This window comes from Sus scrofa, chromosome 15 (genome assembly GCF_054392235.1).
Source record: "Sus scrofa isolate SSC_HxYL_T2T_F1_AM1 chromosome 15, Sscrofa_HxYL_maternal_Yorkshire_Landrace_v2.0, whole genome shotgun sequence".
NCBI classification, from domain to species: domain Eukaryota; kingdom Metazoa; phylum Chordata; class Mammalia; order Artiodactyla; family Suidae; genus Sus; species Sus scrofa.
The window spans coordinates 54,658,488-54,682,176 of record NC_139397.1 but is presented as its reverse complement, the minus strand read 5'-3'; positions in this window follow the sequence as shown (position 1 = coordinate 54,682,176).

Sequence of the window (23,689 nt, the reverse complement as noted above, 5' to 3'; positions counted from 1 at the left end):
TATTGGGAAATAATGAATCCCAAAGCTTTAAAGGAAGAGAGAAATATTGAAAATGAAAAGAAAAAACTTCCCACTGTGGCTCAGTGATAATGAACCTGACCAGTATCCATAATGACGGCAGGTTCAAACCCTGGCCTCGCTCAGTGTGTTAAGGACCCTGCATTGCCATGGCTGTGGTGTAGGTTGGTGGTTGCAGCTCAGATTCAACCCCTAGTCTGGGACCTTCCATATGCCATGGGTGTAGTCTTGAAAAGAAAAGAAAAAAAGAAAAGTCAAAGAACTTCTCCATGTTACCATAAAATAAAATAACACAAAATTTAAAATATTTTTTAAAATATGAAACCATCAATTTGACTTCTGATGATTTTTTAAAAAATATCCATTAATCAGAATCCACCTAAGAATATATTTACTTTAGCAAAAATATCAAATCAGATACAAGCTTTTGTATAAAAGGAACTTTATGGGCAGAACTTCCTTTGGCATCTGTTGTCACTATATATTCAATCTTAGTTCTATGTATTAGTGGTGAGAGAATTGATTTGAGTTTTAGAAAGTGATGCATGACTAGTATTTTCTTGTGTTAGGGCACCCATATTTAACCCAAGTAACATTGTCTAAGGCCTTATCAATTTTCTGGCTAATAGTGTATGGAATTATGTCTCATGGTGTAGGGTAAATGTTTTACACTAGCCCACAATGCTTTCGTCCTTTCGTTAACAAATACATGCCTTTTCATGGGGCTGTAATGCTTCTCTATGGATGTGATTCTTGTGGGTACCAATCACACTGTTATACACAAAGTTCAGGTGGATACCTATACGATCCGTACTAGGTCCATTAAGTCCTAGATCTTATAAATATCTAGGACTTAGATGCATAAAAAATCCAGGGACTGAAAGTACCTTGAACTTCTTTAATATAAGAAAAATAAAAGCTGAAAAAAAGTTTAAAGTTTTTTGGCAAACTTTCATAAGAGGGTTTTTAAGCTTGATGAGCGTCTAAGATCTGCGTTAGCTCTTGTCTGGACTCCATATTGGGTTTTACTCTTCCATCACTCCTGTGGGCTCATCAGAATCCTTCCAATGAATACTATTTTCTTACATAAATTAGCTATGAATAGTGTTTATTGTTTTAATCAAATTATGCAATGCATTTTGTTAATATAGAAAAAAGCCACTCTGATTCGATTAACCCCAAACCTATCGTTCTTTCCCACTTACTTTCATTTTATAGATAGTTCAAAAATCAGTCCTTTCAAAATTTCACTTTACCCAGCCTTTAGTCAAGAGAGAAGCAGAGAGACAGAGCTGCTAGAATTGCTTGGATGTGGTTGAAGTCTGTTAAAAGAAGACCTAGTAAAATTAAATTGGCAAAAATTGGTTGAGGCAGGAGCTTATTTTTAAGTTCAGTATTGCCAGATGGCAGTGATGATTAGCGAGAGAAAGGTTTAATCATGTCTTTCTGCAGAACTGGTACATAGTTCTCTAAAGTTTATTCCTGTTCTTTGTGAATCTGCCTGAGACGACAACTAGTTTTATTCCCAACGGGTTGGTTAATACCATTCACAATTTGATGCTATGTAGTCAGAATGACCTGTAGAACATAACATCTACCCATTCACCAAGCCTGTCTCCCCTTCCCTGCCCCCTCCCTCAGTACTTCTGCAGTATCCTGCTTTTCCTAATCCTTTGTTCAGTGGTGTGCAATCATGGGCATGTGTCCACTGACCATTTCCTGGACTTGACTGTGACATTCCTGCTTTTATGCTATTGCTGCAGTTTAATGATTGATTCTGATATTCTTAAAAGTGCCTAGATGTAGCTAAGAAATTATATGCTCATCTTACTATCAAACAACGTGGTACAGATTTTCATAGAACTTGTTGGGAAGAATGAGAAGTATACTACATTTTGCTGGTAGAATTACTCAAACTCGAAAAGGGAACCCTCCTGCACTGCTGGTGGGAATGTAAACTGGTACAGCCACTATGGAGAACAGTTTGGAGATACCTTAGAAATCTATACATTAGAACTTCCATATGACCCTGCAATCCCACTCTTGGGCATCTATCCGGACAAATCTCTACTTAAAAGAGACACATGCACCCGCCTGTTCATTGCAGCACTATTCACAATAGCCAGGACATGGAAACAATCCAAATGTCCATCGACAGATGATTGGATTCGGAAGATGTGGTATATATACACAATGGAATACTACTCAGCCATAAAAAAGGATGACATCATGCCATTTGCAGCAACATGGATGGAACTAGAGAATCTCATCCTGAGTGAAATGAGCCAGAAAGACAAAGACAAATACCATATGATATCACTTATAACTGGAATCTAATATCCAGCACAAATGAACATCTCCTCAGAAAAGAAAATCATGGACTTGGAGAAGAGACTTGTGGCTGCCTGATGGGAGGGGGAGGGAGTGGGAGGGATCGGGAGCTTGGGCTTATCAGACACAACCTAGAATAGATTTACAAGGAGATCCCGCTGAATAGCATTGAGAACTATGTCTAGATACTCATGTTGCAACAGAAGAAATGGTGGGGGAAAAACTGTAATTGTAATGTATACATGTAAGGATAACCTGACCCCCTTGCTGTACAGTGGGAAAATAAAATAAAAAAAAAAAAGAATTACTCAAACTCCAAATAAAGATTACCAAGCAAAGTAAAGTAAATCGCAAAGTTTGTAGTTAAAATGTTTAGCTTCAAATATAAACTTTTGAATGTCTTTTTCTAGTGAAAATATAAAGAGTAATTTTCACATTAGCAATTAGAGACATTTTGCATATGGCATTAATAAAAGAAAAGATCGTGAGTGTGTGTGTGTGAGAGAGAGAGAGTGACAGAAAGGTAACTGGGATAACTATAAATAGGTTCTGGGGAAAAAACTAAACTTTTATATGCTCTTGCTGATGACCATTCAGTGATGTGATATGTCAGTAACAAGCACTCTTGCTGCTTGTTTGGCAAATATAATAATAATAATAATAATGCAACCATAGAAGTGCATGGTCTTTGCATGTATGAGCATAATGCCTTAGCTGTTGAAATAAAAACATTTTCCCACCATTAATTTTAGAGTTATCCTTTTAATTAATGTGATGATTTTGAGTTAGTCTTGATATGCTTCTTTATAACAAGTATCACATATAAGTAATTCTGAAGATTTCCTTGTTCTCATTAAAAATACATAGCAAAATACATGATATAAATTTGTTTAGTCATGCACAAGTGGAATCAAGCAAGCTATACTTAACATCACATCTTTGCTTAATAATTTCACTGTGCCCCTAGCATTTTATGGCAAATAATTAACAGGAATACAATGCACCTGTCATACTCACACAATTCATACATTTTTTTTAAAAAATTAAATACATTACAGGAGGTAAATCTTATTTAATTACTTGAAGATAAAACATTAATAACATATATTTATTCTCCCCTTTTATGAGCTACTGAGACAAAACTATACACAAAAGACAAAAAAAAAAAAAACCCTCCCGAATTTAAAAGTAACCCGTTGAATATTTAAAATTTATTCTTTGAATTTAAAATTTTTTTCATTATTATTTTGGCATGTGAAGCTGATTTTAACATAGATTAATATTTGGTTTCCACAAATTTTCTAACCGATGCAAGGATAGTTGTAGACACGACTATTTTCTGAAAATGTATCAATGCTCCCTCAAAAATTACAGGGAGGTAGAATGAAAACAAAATATATTTAAAAATAATGAAGGAGTGGTAAACATAAATTAGCTTCCATGTTTCTACCCATGAATACAGAAAAACACATCTGTACTGCTTCCTGTTCCTGCCCCTGCCACACATAATCCTAGGAGTTAGTCTGATATTAACTCAAGAATTGTCTTGATTAATTTTCAAGGTTGCAGATTCTTAAGTGACATATATACTACTTTATTTCCTCTCACTCTCTCTTCATTTTAAAGTTAGAACTACAGATTAAGAAATTTGGGGCAACCTAAATTTTTAGTTATTATTTTTAAAGACATTGAATTTCTTTACTTACTGAATAATGGATCAGAATCTCACATGTGTTGTTGGACATTTGTACTACCTGGTCTTATTTGTATTATTGCTTTAAAAAATCAATAACCTCTACATTATGGGGAAAGTTTTACTTTTGACATAATTTCAAACTTTACTTTGACATAATTTCAAAGTTGCATGAGCATCACAAAGAACTCCCATGTACGTTTCCTTCAGATTCCGCAAATATTAACATATTAGTATGTGTATTGATTCTTTCTCTCCTTATTATGTTTGTTTATTTATGAACACTTTTCCTTAACTGAAAGTTGTGATGCCACTTTACTCAAATACATCAATAGGTATTTTTCAAAAGCAGGAATTGTATTATAGTACCATAGTAAAATTATCAAAATTAGGAAATATGTATTAATGTGATTATGAAATCTACTGACTTTATTCAAACTTCAGCAGTTAACCCAATGATATTCTTATAGCAAAGTAAATCTAACATCATGTGTTGCATTTATTTATCATGTCTCATGTATCTCTTTAATCTGGCAAATTTGCCCAGTAATTCTTTATATTTCATGACTAAGTTTTCTAGAGGCATGGGCCCACTATCCTATAGAGTGTCCCTCAGTCTGTGTAACATGATTTGGTTCAGATGATGCACTTTTGGCGGGAATATCACTGACATGATGCTGCATGCACAGTGTTTTGCAGCTGGTCACGAACGTTACCAATTAGTCCCATTACTGTTTCTATTAACTTTGATCACTAGGTTGAAATGGTGTCTATCAGTTTTCTGCACAGTGGTTCACTACTGTGAACCCTTTTCTAGTTAATATTATTGCGAGGAGATATGTTGAGGAAAAGTAAATACTATTGATCCTCTTCAAGTATTTGCCTACTAGTTTAGCATGTATTATTGTTGCTTGCCTAAGATATTATTGTGCTGTAAAATTCCATGTGTACTTGGATATTCTGGACTTTCTATTTTATTGCAAAAGTCTAGCTGTATATTCATGTGTCAGTGCCACACTGTTTTAATTATGGAGACATCATAGTATGTTTTATTATCTAATATTTGGGGCCACCTTGCATAGATTGTGTGTGTGTGTGTGTGTGTGTGTATGGTGTTTTCTTGGCTGTTGTTGAGTGTTTAAATATCTATATGAAGGTTTACATCAAATTTTCTCATGCCATTAAATGTATGCTAACATTTACATTAGGGTTACTTTTAATGTATGGATTAATTTGGAAGAATTGAGTCCTCTATTATATTGAATTATCATATCCAATAATAATAATTGTCTTTTTACTGGTTCAAGTCTAATCTCAATCAGTGTTTTAAAATTTTACTCATATAGTAAATAGTCATTCAAATTGACTTTGTTTTCTTCTTTTTTGTTATTTAAACTATTTTTCTCTCATGATATCTACTATTACTTTGTACATGGAAACTATTGATTTTCTATTAACAACATAAAAATCTTGAATTAAAAACTATAATTTGAATAAAGTTTGTTCATTGAATTTTCTTTTTTTTTTTTTTTTTTGTCTTTTTGCCATTTCTTGGGCTGCTCCCATGGCATATGGGTGTTCCCAGGATAGGGGTCAAACTGGAGCTGTAGCTGCTGGCCTACACCAGAGCCACAACAATGCAGGATCCGAGCCGCATCTGCAACCTACGCCACAGCTCACTGGCAATGCCGGATCCTTAACCCAATGAGCAAGGCCAGGGATCAAACCTGCAACCTCATGGTTCCTAGTAGGATTCGTTAACCACTGAGCCACAATGGGAACTCCTGTTCATTGAATTTTCTATTATTTTTTAATATTGTTTGAGCATTTACAGCCAACTTTAACATATAAAAATACTTAGTTTTCACAAACTTTCTGTGCAAGAACATTTGTAGACATGGCTATTTCAGACTCTTTTCTAAAAATGTATGTACTTGGACCTGATTTTCCATTATAAATTGCAAGGAGGTAGAGGGAAGGCAGCATACCCCACTTCTCTGGGGTTACTGCTAAACTCCAGTGGCCTTGCAGCTCTGTATTATGTGAATATCCTCTCATTAGAGCCTCCTCTGTATTGAAGTGTTTTGTTTGGGAATTCACTTGGGATATTGAATTCCACATCTTGTCCTCTTTACTTACTTTTTTGAATCATTTCATTGTTTGAGTTAAAATTATCATTGTGTATCAGGGATTTTCCAGATACCTGAATATATCATCTACACATAGAGATCATTTTATTTCTTGCCATCAAATTCATATCTATTTCCTACTTAATTGGATAATACTGGAGATAATGAATACCTTGCCTTGTTTTAGATATTAGTGGAAATGCCCCTGGTTCCTTCCCTCCCCCAGTAAGTTAGTGTATTTAGGATTAATACATGTAATCATTGTAGGAAAGAATTATTTCTTATTCTCTTGTACTTTTTTAAAATTACAGGTGAGTATTGTAGTTCATCATGTGCTTTTTTCAGCATCTATGGAGATACCTATATGATTTTTCCTTAAGTGTCAATAGAGTTTATTACATTAATACAGTTATAGAAATAGATTTGCCAACACTGGAAAACCTTTGGATTCCTGGAATAATTTTTGCTTTATCTTAATACATCATTTTCTTGCATGGTACTGGATTCTATTTATTTACATTATTTATATAATTTTTGTTAGAGCATTAGTGACATTAGACTTTTTTTTCCTTTTCTTTTCTTTTCTTTTTATCTTTTTTAGGTTTAAGTATCCATGTTATATTTAGGAATAATTTATGATACTTTGAGACTATTTTGCCTTTGGGATTTTGTACCACCTTGCCCTTTTGGTTTTTCCTGGGGTAGTTTCTTACTAACATTCTTAGTATCTCCAAGGAAAATTTATGAGTTGAAGTTCTCCATCTTTAATGTGGTTATCTGAGAAAATTGAATTTCCCTAGGAAATTCTTCAATTTATTTGCAAAAATATCTCATAGTTTTTATAAATTAATTTTTGTTTCAAAAGTTATTTCCCCTTTAAAATCTTTTGTTCTGTATTTTCTTTTTTTTCCTTAATTGTATTTTTAACAATATGTCTATGTCTTAATCAGGAGTATGCAACCCCTGATGAAAAAGACTGATAATCATCCAAATTTCTTGAACTTTAAGGTGAATGAAATAAATAGCTGGGCATTTGAGAATTATTCTTATGGAGAAGGGGTGAGTGTTGTTTTTTTTTTAACTTTATTAAATAAAATTGTAGAGTGGATGTTGTTTTGAATCTAGTTTATTTTGCTCAAAAATATGCATACATTTTGTGAACTATAACAAAACTTTGCTCATTTTCAGTGTTTATAACCTAGTCCATTATGTAACATTGCCACAACTTATTTAGATATTATACCAATGATGAGCATTTGTTCTGCTTCTACGTTGCAATTAATGCTATGAAGATATCGTTGTACTTCTCTTTTGGTAACTGAGTGCATGTTTGTATCTGTGTGCACTCAACTAATATATAGTTCTATATAATATTAATTTTATAAACCTCCACACATATCTAGAAGTACAATTGCTGGGTGATAGATTATATCATAGGATATTAGCATGCAAAGGAAAGGCTGTTTTCATAAATGTATTGCCTATATGGACCCTCTTATATTATACTTTTGTCCACTTTTTTCTATTATTTATCTTCTATTTTCTTCTGCATTTGAAGGTGTTATTTATATATCCTGGATATGAGTTCTTGTTGGTCGTATGCATTTCAAATAACTTTTCTCAGTTTTTGGCTTGATTTTTTCCACATGCTAATTGTAAATTTAATGAATCGGTTTGTTGTTTTAATATTGCCCAAATTATCAATCTATTAAATACTGTATGATATTTTAGTGTGTTTTAAAAATTTACATAATGCATGTTTTTTGTAATTTTGCACAACCTGTATTACTTTTAATTTTTATTTTTGAATCTATAATCTACTTGAGGCTGCCTTTTAGAAAAGTTGTGAGATAAGAGTTATGATGTGTTGTCTTTTAAGAATTATGATATGTTTTAATACCATATGGATATTCAGTTGTCCCAGGACTATTTCTTGAAGAGCCCATCCTTTCCTACTCCACGTATATGTTGAATTTCTTGAATGCCTTCTGTTGTTCCATTGTCAAGGTAGTTATTAATTTTTCCACCACTATATTATTTTATATATTCCTGTTTTATACGACCATATCCTTTTATGTTAAAACTACTACTGTAGCTTTAAAATAAGTTTAACTGATATTAAATAGTATAAGAATCTCACAGTTTTCTTTTTTTATGATTTTCTTGATTATTCCTATGTCTTTCTCTAAGTTTCTGAGAATTTTATTTTATTTCTTTAATTTAATTTAATTTTTTAATTATTTCCCCAATACAATTTTTTTTCTACTGTAAAGCATGGTGACCCAGTTACACATACATGTACACATTCTTTTTTCTCACATGATCATGTTCCATCGTAAGTGACCAGACATAGTTCCCAGTGTTACACAGCAGGATCTCATCGCTAATCCATTCCAAAGGCAATAGTTTGCATCCATTAACCCCAAGCTCCCCAACTACCCTACTCCCTCCCCCTTTCCCTTGGCAACCACAAGTCTGTTCTCCAAGTCTCTGATTTTCTTTTCTGTGGAAAGTTTCATTTGTGCCCTATATTAGATTCCAGATATAAGTGGAATCATATTGTCTTTTCTGTGGAAAGGTTCATTTGTGCCTATGTTATATTCCAGATATAAGTAAAATCAAATGGTATTTGTCTTTCTCTTTCTGACTTACTTCACTCAGAATGAGTCTTTAGTTCTATCTGTGTTGCCGCAAATGGCATTATTTCATTCTTTTTTTATGGCCAAGTAGTATTCCATCGTGTATATATACCACATCCTCCTAATCCAATCATTTGTTGATGGACATTTGGGTTGTTTCCATGTCTTGGTTATTGTGAATAGTGCTGCAATGAACATGCGGGTGCATGTGTCTTTTTTAAGGAAAGTTTTGTCTGGATATATGCCCAAGAGTGGGATTGCTGGGTCATATGGAAGTTCTATGGATAGATTTCTAAGGTACCTCCATACTATTCTCCATAGCAGTTGTACCATCTTCCACTCCCACCAACAGTGCAAGAGGTTTCCCTTTTTTCCACCCCTCCACCATTTATTATTTGTGGACTTATTTGTGATGGCCATTCTGACTGGTGTGAAGTGGTATCTCATGATAGTTTTGATTTGCATTTATCTAATAATCAGTGATGTTGAGCATTTTTTCATGGGCTTGTTGGCCATCTGTACGTCTTCCTTGGGAAAATGTCTAGGTCTTTTGCCCATTTTTCCATTGGGTTGTTGGTTTTTTTGCTGTTGAGTTGTATAAGTTGTTTGTATATTCTAGAGATTAAGCCCTTGTCAGTTGCATCGTTTGAAACTATTTTCTCCCATCTGTAAGTTGCCTTTTTGTTCTGAGAATTTTAGATGCATTTTGATCTTTTTCATATTTGTAGGGAATTTCAGTCACTGACATTTCAAACATTGTTTATGTCCCATTCACATGATCTTCCTCTTTTAGAATTCTAATTACACATGTTAGAACCACTCTCTGCCCCACTTGATACTTATGCTTTTTTTCCTCTGTGTTTCCTTCTCTTTTCTTTCAGTGATTCTGCTGTATCTAATTTGTTGTTAAGCTCAACTATTTATTTCTTAATTTTGGCTATTACTTATGGTTCTAGAATTCTCTTCATTTTTAATATGATTTCTAGTTTACTGCTAAAATTCATCAAATTATTATTTCTTGAAATATTAATCAAATTAACTTTAAAGTTCATGTGTAAAAATTCTAATATCTAGAACTTCTGTGTATCTTCCTCTATTGCTTGTCTTTCCTCAAATTTCCAGGTAATTATAGTATTCCCACAGGAATTTCGTACTGCTTTGTTTTTTAGTGTCAGTCCTTATTCATGAAAAATTATAAATCAAAGCTTTTGTGATGTTATTTTCTATCTGAAAGGATTAACTTTTGCCTCTGGTTAGAAGTTTGCAAGGAATACTTATCTTAATCCAATCGGATATTGACCTTTTTTTGAAGTTTCTTTATTTTAGAACTTTATATATAGCCTGCTCTTACTCTTATGCCAGAACCTTTGAATCTTCAAAGGAAAGCCTGGAGTATTTACAGTGGTCTCTTTTCTGCAGTGGCCCCTTAAACCAAGTTTTTTGTTTTTGTTTTTTCTTCCATCACTTTGACTCTCTAAGTGTTCTATTCTCATAGCAATTACTGCCAAATCAATAAAAGTCATACCAAACACTGAACTCTTATTTCTTGGCTTTCATTCTCATTAGCATCCTGCCACTACAAGTCCACAATTGTACCTCAGTGTTCTCAAGCATATTTATTTTATTTTTTATTCTCACTTTTAAAGTTCTTTCCCATAGGGAAAATAAGATCAAAACAAGCTTACTCACCATTTCTGAAAGTGAAATTTGCATTTACAATCACATATAAGCCAGTGTTATTTGTGTTTTCTTAGCTTAAGATGAACATAATTCCCAATAGTGCCAGCTCGATAATAGCTAAAGTTTTAGAACAAATTATTTGGCAAGTAACTACTTTTATGTTGAGAAACAATATTGATTTACCTGTGTGTTAGAGACTGAAATTCTCATCTTTATACCATGCATTCTCTGATCTGACATCTATAGGAAAACTGGGCATTGTCTGTGGTGTATGGAATAATTGGCCATTGGGAACCTGTTCTATATCACAGGGAACTCTACCCAGTATTCTGTGATAATCTACGTGTGAAAAGAATCTGGAAAAGAATGGATATGTGTCCATGTATAGCTTAATCACTTCGTTGTACAGGAGAAATTGTCACAACATTGTAAATCAACTATACTTCAATAAAACTTTAAAAAAATGAAGAAAAAGAACAAAATCCAAATGCACACATGCACACACTCACACACACACACACACACACACACACACACACACACACACCCCAAACAACAACAACAAAACAATACTGGGTGTTATATCCAAAAGCACTTCGTTACCACTTGGGATTAGCAGTTTCTAAAAACATAATTCCTAATGATTTTATTATTGCCATATGAAGAGTTGCATGTAACTATTAAATTTATAAACAATTATTTAAAATGAGTTTCTTTACAAAAAGGTTATGTATTTATCTCACGTCAGCACGCTGATATTTTCAGTATAACAGCCGAGCCCAAGGGCATCCTTGAAGCTCAGTAATGCATGAAATCCTCTTGTTGGTCATAATTTCAGGTTGTTTATTGCATTGGCCAGTCTTCTTGAAAGGAGAAATGGCCCTCTGTATAGGAACCCATGATTTCCAATTCAGTTACTCAGAGAATTGGAAAGGGTATAGTATGATAGGATTTCTAATAAAAGAATTTACGATAGAGAATTTTGAGAAAGAGTTCTGTTGTGGAATCTGAGAATTCTCAAAGGAATTCTCACCAAAATACTCTAATGCAGAGGCGGGTCTCACAATTATGTGTCACCTGTGCCTGATGTTCACCTCAAGTCTTGCTTAATGGCCCCACCAACGGTGATTGTAGTGACAGAGAATAGTAACTGTACATGGACTCAATCTCCAGGTCTTTCTCTCACTGGAGCTGAACTGGCAACCCTCAGCACAAACTCCCAGCTTGATATTAAACCCCTGAGGTGAGGCATATTGCTCAAATTAGACCCCTGCTAATCATGAAGATTGCTACAGTTATCCACACTGATTTAAACGTTTATGCTGCAGATGGAATCTTCTTCCCTCCCTAGCACAAAATTTCTGTGACATTGACCTTGTACTTAATATTTACCTGTCTATGCATTATAGCATATAACATTGCTTTGGAATAAGAAACTTTTCACATTTACAGATCTTACCACTCTTTCCATGGTTCAGAAGCAGCTAGCCTTGTGGAACTATGGAACAGCCTACTGAAGACATGCATATGGAGCCACCTGGGAACACCAGGAATCATGGACATGATCTCCTGTAGGATGTGCTGTATGTTCTGAACTAATGAAAAATAAATGGTTCTTTTATCCCACAAGTGAAATAAAAGAGCCCAGATGTGAATAAATAAATATAGTTTTCACCCTCTATAATCATTATCCTTTTAAAAACGCTGGAAATATTGTCTTTCCTATCCCTAAAATTCTAATCTGTGCTTATTGAAAAAGCACAGTACTTAAGAAAGAAATGTTTTCATCAATACTATCATTGATTTGAAAGTAATCTGACCATTTAAGCTTTCTCAAACCACTTGTTGAAGCAAAAAAAAGTGATTATGTGTTGTCTCATGTGATTGATTTTGGTAATCAGGAGGAATATACTTTCTAATATACTTTCTAGTCTTACAAGGAAAAGTAAATTTGAGAAAAAGTAATTATTTCCATGATCAGAGGGAAAAAAATGAAAAAAAATAAAGCACATTCTACAGTTAGGGCCTCTGAGATCACAGATTCTTGAAGACTGAAGGTCTGGCTTATCCTGAGAGTTAAAACAAACAAGAAGTTCCCTTTGTGGTTCAGCATGTTAAGAACACAACATAGTGTTCATGAGGATGTAAGTTCGATCCCTGGCCTTGCTCAGTGGGTTAAGGATATGGCATTGTCACAAGCCACAATATGGGCTTCAGATGCAGCTGGCATCCAGTGTTGCTGTGGCTGTGGTGTAGGCCAGCAGCTGTGGCTCCAGTTCAACCTCTGCTTCCATATAAAGCAGGTGTGGCCCTAAAAAGAAAAAGAACAAAACAAACAAACCAAAAACAGTTAACAGAGATTCCTGCAGAGTTGTTAAAAGAAACTGATATAGGTATTTAACATAAATAATGCTCTGTAACCAGCTTTATGAGTGAGAAACAATGATTCCCAGTCTTACTTTCTTCCTTGATGTGATAATGACTTTTCCTCCCTTTTCATCCATTCTCATAATTTTATTAATGTATATTGTGTTGATGATATTTAATTTTTAAATTCAGAAAAGAACATAAATGCACTATCTACATGACTTTGAGCTGGACTACACTGGGGACACTCACACTGGGTAAATAGTGGGTGGATTGTTGTGGGTATCTGTCATTGGTTATTGCCTAAAATCCAGCCTTCCCAAAATAGAATCCCAGAATTCCTGGTAGCTAAAATGTAGGCAGGTAATTAAGGTTCTTCTGGTCAAATGCACTTTCAAGAGCCTTTGGATTGGCTATGAATAGCATGAATAAAGAGGCTTTGAAGGATATCAAATTTTTACTTATATATGAGAAAGAAGAAGCACCTTGATATCAGTTTTACCATGATTCTTGTTAAATGTTTGCTGGTATTGACTTGTGAATTACCTGCTGTCTTCTATTTTTTTTTTTTAATTAAGTAGCCAGATGGAATCTGCTATTTGCATGAACCCTGAGCAATATTGTATTAATGGTTAGTTTCTTCTCAAAATATTTCTTTCTCCCACCTTGCTTGAATGCAGACATAGTGATAATTGAGAAAAGTTTTCTACAACAAAGGTTTGTAAATAATACTTTTTCTTAGTTTTTGAAAATGTGACAACATATAAATAAAGCATATAGCAATACATCTATCATATATGTTTATATAAGTGACATCACATATATACATATGTTTATATATTTAATTTTTGTTAATTAATTTAAAAGGAAGGAGTAGTATTTAGTCACTCCATCTAGTAATGAATCATACTGAAAGCACATTTTTCAGGAGTATATAAGTTAATTTTATGCACCATCTAAATCTTATTTTCACTCATTGTTCTTTGTTTCTCATATGTGATTTTACATTACTTTTATAGTGTAACTCACTTTATACTTTTGTTAATTTCTTTTTTCTTTTTTAGGGAAGATGGTGGTTAAAATGAACAAAGAAAACAATTTTAAAAGTTGTCATTTTTGGAGTTACCGTCGTGTCTCAGTGGTTAACGAATCCGACTAAGAACCATGAGGTTCCGGGTTCGATACCTGGCCTCGCTCAGTGGGTTAAGGATCCAGTGTTGCCATGAGCTGTGGTGTAGGTTGTAGACTGGGCTCAGATCCCACGTTGCTGTGGCTCTGGCATAGGATGACGGCTGCAGCTCTGATTAGACCCCTAGCCTGGGAACCTCCATATGCCACAGGTGCAGCCCTATAAAGACAAAAGACAAAAGACAGAAAATAAAAATAAAAAATAAAAGTTGTCATTTTTAATAGAAGTGTAATGCTAAAGTTGGATATTACTTTTATTTTATGTTTCCTAATTATTAGAAGAATGTCAAAACTTTTCTCGTTTTACGTAATATTTCTTTTAAATTGTTTTCCTCTTTTGCTCATAGAAAGTTCATATACATTTGTATTGTCTTATACCATATAAAAATTGACTTATTATTTTAACATAAAAAACTATTAAAATACAGAGTTATTTTTCTTTATGTAGAAATTCTTTCCTATGTTTTCATAATATAGTTTCCCCATAATTAAAATAATAATACAGGGGTTCCCATTGTGGTGCAGAGGAAACAAAGGTGACTAGTATCCATGAAGATGTGGGTTCAATCCCTGGCCTTGCTCAGTGAGTCAGGGATCCAGCATTGCTGTGAGCTGTGGTGTAGGTCGCAGACAAGGCTAGGATCCTGTGTTACTGTGGCTGTGGCATAGGCCAGCAGCTGGCTGTAGCTCTGATTTGACCCTAGGCCTGGGAACTTTGATATGCCATGGGCGCAGCCCTAAAAAGCAAAACTAATAATAATAGTAATAATAATAATAATAATAATAAAATAATAATACAGAATATATTCATTGCTTAGTGTTTAAAATTGGAGCAATGATTCTGCCTCCCACCGTTAATTATTCTGTACTGCAACAGAATGTCCTTTCTTAAATGTGTTATGATACCAAAAAATAAAAAAATATGAATTCTCATATCTACTCTCAACTCATATTTATATGTTGAATAAAACAGTGTTAACCCATGGTCAGCATGTATTGAATGATGTATGCCTTTCAGAACCTTGTTCTTAACTATTCTTTCATTGTCTCTATTTCATATTCTTTATATTTTCCTCTATAAACATTGTCTTAATTTCTACTTTTTTGTTTTGAAGTTTTTTAAGTTTTCAAAATTTAAAAAAGCATATTGGTTTTTTGGGGTTTTTTTTTGTTTTTGTTTTTGTTTTTTTTGTCTTTTTGCCATTTCTAGGGCTGCTCCCGCGGGATGCGGAGTTTCCCAGGTTAGGGGTCTAATCTGAGCTGTAGCCGCCGGCCCATGCCAGAGCCACAGCAACGCGGGATCCGAGCCGCGTCTGCAACCTACACCACAGCTCATGGCAACGCCAGATCCTCAACCCACTGAGCGAGGCCAGGGGTCCAACCTGCAACCTCATGGTTCCAAGCCACAATGGGAATTCCAGCATATTGGTTTTTTACCTCAAGAACTTAACCTACACAAAACTGTGATACAGTTTTAGATCATCTTTAGATCGTCATTAATTAATGAATGAATTAATATATCTGAATAATTTCCTTTTCTTTTTTTCTTTTTTTATTTTCTTTTTACATCTTTCTTTGTGGCTTATGGAAATTCCTGGCTAGGGGTCATGTCAGAGCTGGGTCATGTCAGAGCTGCAGCTGAGGCCTCTACCACAGCCACGGCAACACCTGATCCATGCCACATCTGCAATCTATGCTTCAGCTTAATGCTAAACCCTTAACCCATTGAATTAGGCCAAGGATCGAACCCACATTCTCACAGAGACATCATGTCCTTAATCTACTGAGCCACAACAGGAACTCCTCTGAATAATTTTCAACAACATTGTTAGTAAATATTATGGTATGTTGTGATTGTATTGGACTATCTCTGTTTCTTAATAGAAATTCCCAGAGCACAAGCATCTGAGTGTAAGTTCATATATGAGTGTATATCAGGAGTTATATAAATCTTGTTAATTTCTCTTAACATGCACAATTTGTCACATAAATTTGTTGATCAATAATTGTTTAATGTCTAATTAATTGTGAAAATATATTGAAACAAAAAATATCAATGTTTTAGATAAATGTCTCAAATATTTTCAATGAAGTGTCTTTAACAGCCAAAAATAAAACAATATTTCTCATGTCCAATTCATTTCTATTCCATTTGAAAAATTCTCGTGAATACACAATTTTAAAAATGTATAGATTTTGACTTCTATTTCTTAATATCTGTGTTTTTTAATGTGAAAAAAATCCTGTTTTTATAGTTCATGAAATTAAAAAAAAAAATCAAATTTTCTAGTATGTCAGCACACCATCATGGAGCCAGTTCCTTCATGGTGCTTGTCCATATAGACACCTGACTCCTCTCCGCTCGATTACCTACATTCAAATAGGGAGAGAAGAAACTATTCCTTTCCTTTAGGATATTTCTGGAGTGCTTTTTTACAGGCTGTCTTGGTGTTTGGCACTACTTTTTTTTTTTTTTAACATGAATCAATGTGTTTATCCAATTTGCCATGTACTATGTATAACCTAAATTTGCAGGTACGAATGTGAGTATGATTATAATAAGTGCCTTCTGCATTTTGGATATAAATTAGAACGCTATTCACTTACAATCTGGTTAATCTCTTATATACTTTTTAAAAAATTTTACTCCAAATAACTTGAAGTATTTACTTAAATTGTGGATTAAATTAGTTGACCAAAAACATTCTTCTTTATTAACAAGATACATTTTGTTTTTATTTAGTATATTTCTTCATTTTTTTTTCCCTTTTCATATCTTTACATGCTGTGAACATCTTTTTCTTAAATGGAAAAATGGGTGATATTTGTTGTAAGAGAAGGAAAAGAGAGAGAAAGTTTTATTTTCAGAAGACAGATCATATCATCTTAACATTCACTTATTCCAACTACACAAAATACTTCAACATGTGATTCTGGCAATAATTATTTTTTAAAAAAGTTATGAATCTTTGGATTGGAAGTTTGCTTAAATATGTACATTTCTCTATGTTTATAAACTAATTGAAAGGAATAAGACTGAATTTCTAGTCATGTAATAAACATTTGGGTTTTTTTCTTGATAAGTTGAATGAATGAATTTATTGGAAATTACAAAGTTTTTTTCTTGATAAGTTGAATGAATGAATTTATTGGAATTACAAAGTTCCTTCATATGACCATTTGCCTTTGCAGAAAAAAATTAGCTATTTTATATCTTCAACTTATCTAATCTTCCCATTAGTTCATTCATTTGGTTGCTTGACAAATTTTTCTTTACTGAGTGCTCCAATATACCAGACATATCTGTTTTACAGCAGAGAAAGGCAATTAACAAGATAATAGAGAAATATGAGTATTTTAGACTGAAATAAATACTAAAGACAAAATAAATTCAGAGAAAATAAGTGTTAAGGAAGGGTAGTAAAGGCAAAATAAATTCAGAGAAAATGTGTTAAAGAAGGGACTTTTGCAATCATGGGTAAGGCATCAAACCCATTTCTCCTACCTTCACTATTCAAGGTCCTTTAAAGACTTGCATGTCCTCCAGGTGGCAAGTAGCCTAAACAGTAAGAGGTTTGCTTGAGCTGTTTTCTAGAAACAGAGTCAGCTGTGTCTAGTTGGAGCTTAGCTAGTTAGGACCGGATAGGATCATGGTCCCTCCAGCTGGGCATGCACAAGTGTCCTGACCTTTTGCACTTGTGGAGGCCTGTAGCTTAGTTACAACTGGGCAGAACCACAGTGACCACACCTTTTTCCAATCACCTTTCCCCACCCTCCCCTCGTTCCCTGCATCTGGACCCACCCTGCTGCTTATTTCTTATCCCATAAATACCCCGAGCCCCTTGGATCCCGGGAAGAGGTTTTGAGTGCGGTTTTCTCTCCTTGCTTGGCAACTCTCTGAGTAAACTGCAAATCTCTCTGCCACAAGTCTTGTCATCTCAAGAGTTTGGCTTGCTGTAAGATGAACAAGAAGAACCTGGTTAGTAACAATCTTTATAAAGAATCTAGAAAAAAGCTCACTGTAATTTAAATTACAACCTCTGTGAGTAGAGAATTCTAGGTAAACTAAGGGCAAGAATGGAGGACCCATGAAGGAAGTGTGTTAAGTAAGTTCAAGAAAAACTGATGGAACTGGAGGCTGGAGCAGTGAAGGGAATAGGAACAAAGTCATATACATCAGGGGCTTAATACTTTGTGAGGCCTTTTAGTTCATGTAAGGAATTTGATATTTACTCCAATATGAGAAGCTGCCAGAGAGTTTGGACCAGGAAAGTGGCCTGATCTGAATGAGACTTGTTTTTCTCTTACTGAGGTATAACTGACAAAAAATTATACATGTTTAAGATGTACACATGATGTTTTGATATACATAATATGCTGTGAAATGATTACCAATATCAAGTTAATTAACATATCCATCACCTTGCATTGTTTGTGTGTGGTGAGAACTCTTTAAGATCAACTGTTTTAGCAAATGCCAGGTAAACAATACAGTATTAACTACGGTCACTGTGCTATATGTTAGATTTCCAGAAATTATTCATCCTACATAACTGCCACTTGGTGCTTTTTGATCCATATCTCATTTCTCCACCTCTAGCCCTTGACAGCCACCATTCTACCTCTGCTTTTCTGAGTTCTACTTTTTTAGATTCCACAGATAAATGAGATCATGTGGTATTTGTCTTTTTTTATCCGGCTTCTGATTTAAATTTAACAATATCGCTCTAACTCCTGTGTTGAAAATATGCTGGGAGGAGGCAAAGGCTGCAAGCAGGAATGGTTAAGCTGCTAGGGCTTTGCTCCAGGTGAGAGATATGTGGAGGTAGAGGGGGCCATGAGGAGGAGCCGGATCCACTGTAGCCTTTGTATCACTTCATGATTATTTTCCATATTCCCTTGATTATACCAACATCCTACCCACCTTGCTGACAGCACATAAGTGCCTTTCTCTGCTCCTTGCACACCAGGAATATTCAACTGCTTCTCTAACAAAAGTGATCAATCAAGACCCTCCTAAAAAATTTCTCCATAGAAGTTTTCTTGATTCCTCCCAAACCTCAGACCCTCCATGTCACAATTTATTTTGTCAAATATTGACTTCCACGTGCTAACCTGCAAGATTCCCAGGAGTATTAAATTATTTCTCATCTATAAAAGCCCTCCAAAGAAAGGCTCCCTCTCCCCCATGAAGAGTGAAATTTGTGACACAGAGTGTTTAAATGATGTTTCAGAAACCGCCCTATTGACAAAGTACTGGTCTGGGACTTAAAGCTGATTCTGTTTTGTTTCAAAGCTCAAAAATGTTTCTTCACTCTGCCCCATAGCCACATCATGCGTAATTTACATCACACTGTGCAACAGCAACAACAATTGGGGTTAATATAACCTATGCTACATAATGCAGGGGCTCTTTGTTACCTTAATTTCTTCCAGTTGATCAATATACAAATAAAGTTTTCTCTTACTAAATTTCTCCTTTTGAAAGAGCAGCAACATTGATGTGTATTTTGATAACTTCCAGGTAGTTTATTCTCCTTCCAAAGAACCTAAGCTATTCTCTTCTGTTCCAGTATTGCAGCTATGTGTTCATCTTTACTTTAGTTAGGTTTTTCCTCTGAAATTTTAATTTACCTGTTTTAATAATATAATTTTAAATGTCTTGATAAGTCAATTTAACTTATAACAAGTTAAATAATTAAAAATTGCTAAATTAGCCCACTGCGTAATTTAAGCTCTTTCTTCACTGCTTAAATTGTGGTTTAAATTAGGTTTTATGATTAGGATTAGATTTTAGGATTTGATTTAAAAATAATAAAAATTTATCTAAATTGTATATTGCATTAATTATATATTATATATATGGTTAGCACCTAAATCACCACTAGATATTATTATCATATAATGGAGTTTATTATTACTATTGTGAGATTATTTTTAGATTAAAGACTCTAGAAATTCTAATTATAAGATACAAATAGCTTCACATTTTTCAGTTTCACTAATTGAGATATGTATAACATGGTGAAATGATAATTTAATAACATTACTAATAATTAGATATTATTAGAATTGAACTTTTAAAAAAGATTGAAGATAACAGTGTTTTTCTAGAAAAATCCATACTAAAGGCACCTCCTGTGCTAGAAAAGTATTAAATTGTTTTGGAAAAATGCTGGAAGCCACCCAGGTTTTGCTATAGTTACAGAGCTTTAAAATATTGTGTTCCAAAGAACATTTTTTATTTTGAATATTTTTTACCTTCAAATATATGTTAACAGAGAACATTTTTTAAACATATAAAATAGAAATATCTGAGATGCATATTAATATTTTATTTCTAATTTTATCAAATAATTAAGTTTAAAATGAATGTCTCTTTAAGATCATCAGATTTATGGAACATACATATAATTCAGTTCTGAAGGAATTTATCATTAAAAGGGCAATTTTGGTTGGCCAAGCCATTCCTTTAATCTATCTGTCCAAAATTCTATTAACTCTCTTGGCATTGAGAAAATTTTATACAGAGTTCTGAAGAACAGAAAAAGGTTTATATTCCATATATATGTTTAAAATTATAAGTGAATAAGCCGTAAAAGAGACCTTACTAGGTTTTTCTCTATTTAGTTTTATCTGATATTCCAGCTTAAGTTTGAAATATTTGAATCACTATTGTTGCAGATGTCTTACAGTAATAATTATTAAAACAATATTAACCTTACTATCTCAATAATACACAAACCCTTTATTCCTTTAGGATTATGATTTGAGACATAACAATTAATAGTCAAAAAGCCAACTGTCATAATTTTTATAACATTATTTTGTATAGTAAACATTGATATCTAGAAAATACAGTCCCTCAATTTCAATGTTTCTCTGATGAATCTGCCTCTTTGTTTATAATTCTCACAAATAATCAATGTGATATTTCTTTGTTTTCTGTCTCCTACATTCAAGGCACTTGAGAGAATATGAGGATAAATAGGAAAAATGCTGCACAATTTATTCCTCTTTCTTTTTGAAATGAATTGAGCAAAAATGTAGAAGCTAGGCCAAAGAGAAACGTGTACACATTTATAAAGTATACCTTGAATAAGAAAGATACTATGTTTCAAAAGACTACATAACAAAAAATGTCATATTTGAGTAGTAAAATAAAAACAAATTTTAGTGCAAAAAATGCATGTAGCCCATATTACACATGTCCTAAATCAGTGATGCAAAAAACTAAACATGATCAGTTAAAATTTCATTGTTTAATACATAGCAGTGTCCTGATAAATCAAAGGAAAAAATATTTCCCTTAATTCTTATACATATTAAAAAAATCTTGTAGTTAGGCCCTCATGAAAGGGCAGTTTAGGGATTTAGGGAATATGGCCTCTGACAAAATCAATCATAAAATCACAAAGGTTTTCATAAAATGTGTCTGGTTTTCCTTAGTCTCTTTAAGAGTTTTCTTGTAAAAATGAATTCCTCATTCTCTCCATCCCCAGATTCCTGTGATAATTGATATTTTACTTAAGGTCCCTATGAATTTGATTTTTCTGAGTACCTCATAAAAGTTTTTTGTCTTTTTAGGGCTGTACCCTCGGCATATGGAAGTTCCCAGGCTAGGGGTCAAATCAGAGCTGTATCTGCCTTCCTACGCCACAGCCACAGCAATGCCAGATCCAAACCACATCTGCAACCTACACCACAGCTTACAGCAATGCTGGATCCTTAACTCACTGAGCAAGGTCAGGGATCGAAACTGCGTCCTCATGAATGCTAGTCAGATGAATTTCTGCTGAGCCACAATGGGAACTCCACCTCATACACATGGATTACACAATATATGTCCTTTTGTGTCTGGCTTATTTCCCTTAGCATAATGTTTTCAAGATTCACCCATGCTTTAGTTGGTGTCAACATTTCATTCTTTGTAAGGCTGAATAATATTCCATCTTATGTATATAGTATATTTTTTTATTTATACACTCTTGGGAGTTTGAAATGTTCCCCACTTTGGGCTAATGTGAATAATACTGCTGTGAAAATTGTATAAATATCTGTTCAAGTTACTGCCTTCAATTCTTGGGGAATTGAAATTACTATAAATGGAATTTCTGGTTCATATCGTAATTTTATGTTTAATTTTTTGAGGAACTTCCTTATGTTCTACACAGAGGCTGCACAATTTCATATTCCCACTAGCAGTGCACAAGGGTACCAATTTCTCTTCATCCTCACCAACACTTGCATTTTTTTTAAACTTTATTTTTTTTTTAACAATAGCCAACCAATTGGGCATGGAGTAGAAACTTAGTTTAGTTTTGATTTGTTATTTCTAATGATTAGTGATATTGAGAACCTTCTCTTGAGTCATTTGTATTGTAGAAGAAATATTTATTTTCATCTTTGGCCCTTTTTTATTGCAGTTATAGGTGTGCAACAAAATTTACTGCAATGCACAGAGATTTGCTGACAACCACTTGCCCCCATTATCAACCTCTCCCACCAGAGTGGTACATTTGTTACAGTTGTTGAACCCACACTGGCACATCCTAATTACCCAATGTCCCGAGTTGTGTTCACTCTTGAGTGTTGTATATTCTATGGGTGTGGACAAAAGTATAGTGCCATATAGCCATCATTATATCATCGTACACAGTATTTCCACTTCCCTAAAAAAATCCTAAAAATTCATCTCTCTCTCCCCTTACCACATTCCCTGCCAACCACTGATCATTTTACTATTTCCATAGTTTTGCCTTTCCCAAAGTTTGGAATCAGACAGAATATAGCGTTTTCTGATGTGCTTCTTCCACTTAATAATATGAGTTTAAGTTTCCTTCATATCTTTTTATAACTTGATATCTCCTTTATTTTTAGTGCCAAATAATAATTCCATTGTGTGCACATACCACATTTCTTTTACCCATTCACTGACTGGTGAATATCTTGGTTGCTTCCAAGTTTTGGCAATTAGAAATAAATCTGCTCAAAACATGCTTGTGTACATTTTTGTGTGGCATTCAGTTCTCAACTCCTTTGGGTAAATTGCAAGGAGTGTAATTGCCTGATCACTTGGCAAGTGTGCTTAGTTTTGTGAAAAACTGCTGAACAGTCTTCCAAAGTGGCTATATATTTGCATTCTCACTAGCAATGAAAGAGAGTTCCTATTTCTCTATGTCCATGCCAGCAATTGGTGGTGTTAGTGTTCTGAATTTCGACTATTTTAACAGGTGTGTGGTGGTATCAACTTTCTTTAAGTATTACCCTGATGATATAAGATCTACCTTTTCATATACTTATATGCTATCTGTGTATCTCCTTTGACAGGATGTCTGTTAAGGTCTGTGACCCTTTTCAAAATCTGGTTGTCTATGTCTTGTTGAGATTTATGAGTTCCTTATATATTTTGGATAACAGTGCTTTATTAGATGTTTCTTTTGCAAATATTTTCTTCCAGTCTGTGCCTTATCTTATAATTCTATTGATAACTATTTTTAACAGAGCAAAAGTTATATATATACATATATATATATATATATATATATATATATATATATATATATATATTTGGTCTTTTTTGCTATTTCTTGGGCGGCTCCCGCGGCATATGGAGGTTCCCAGGCTAGGGGTTTAATCAGAGC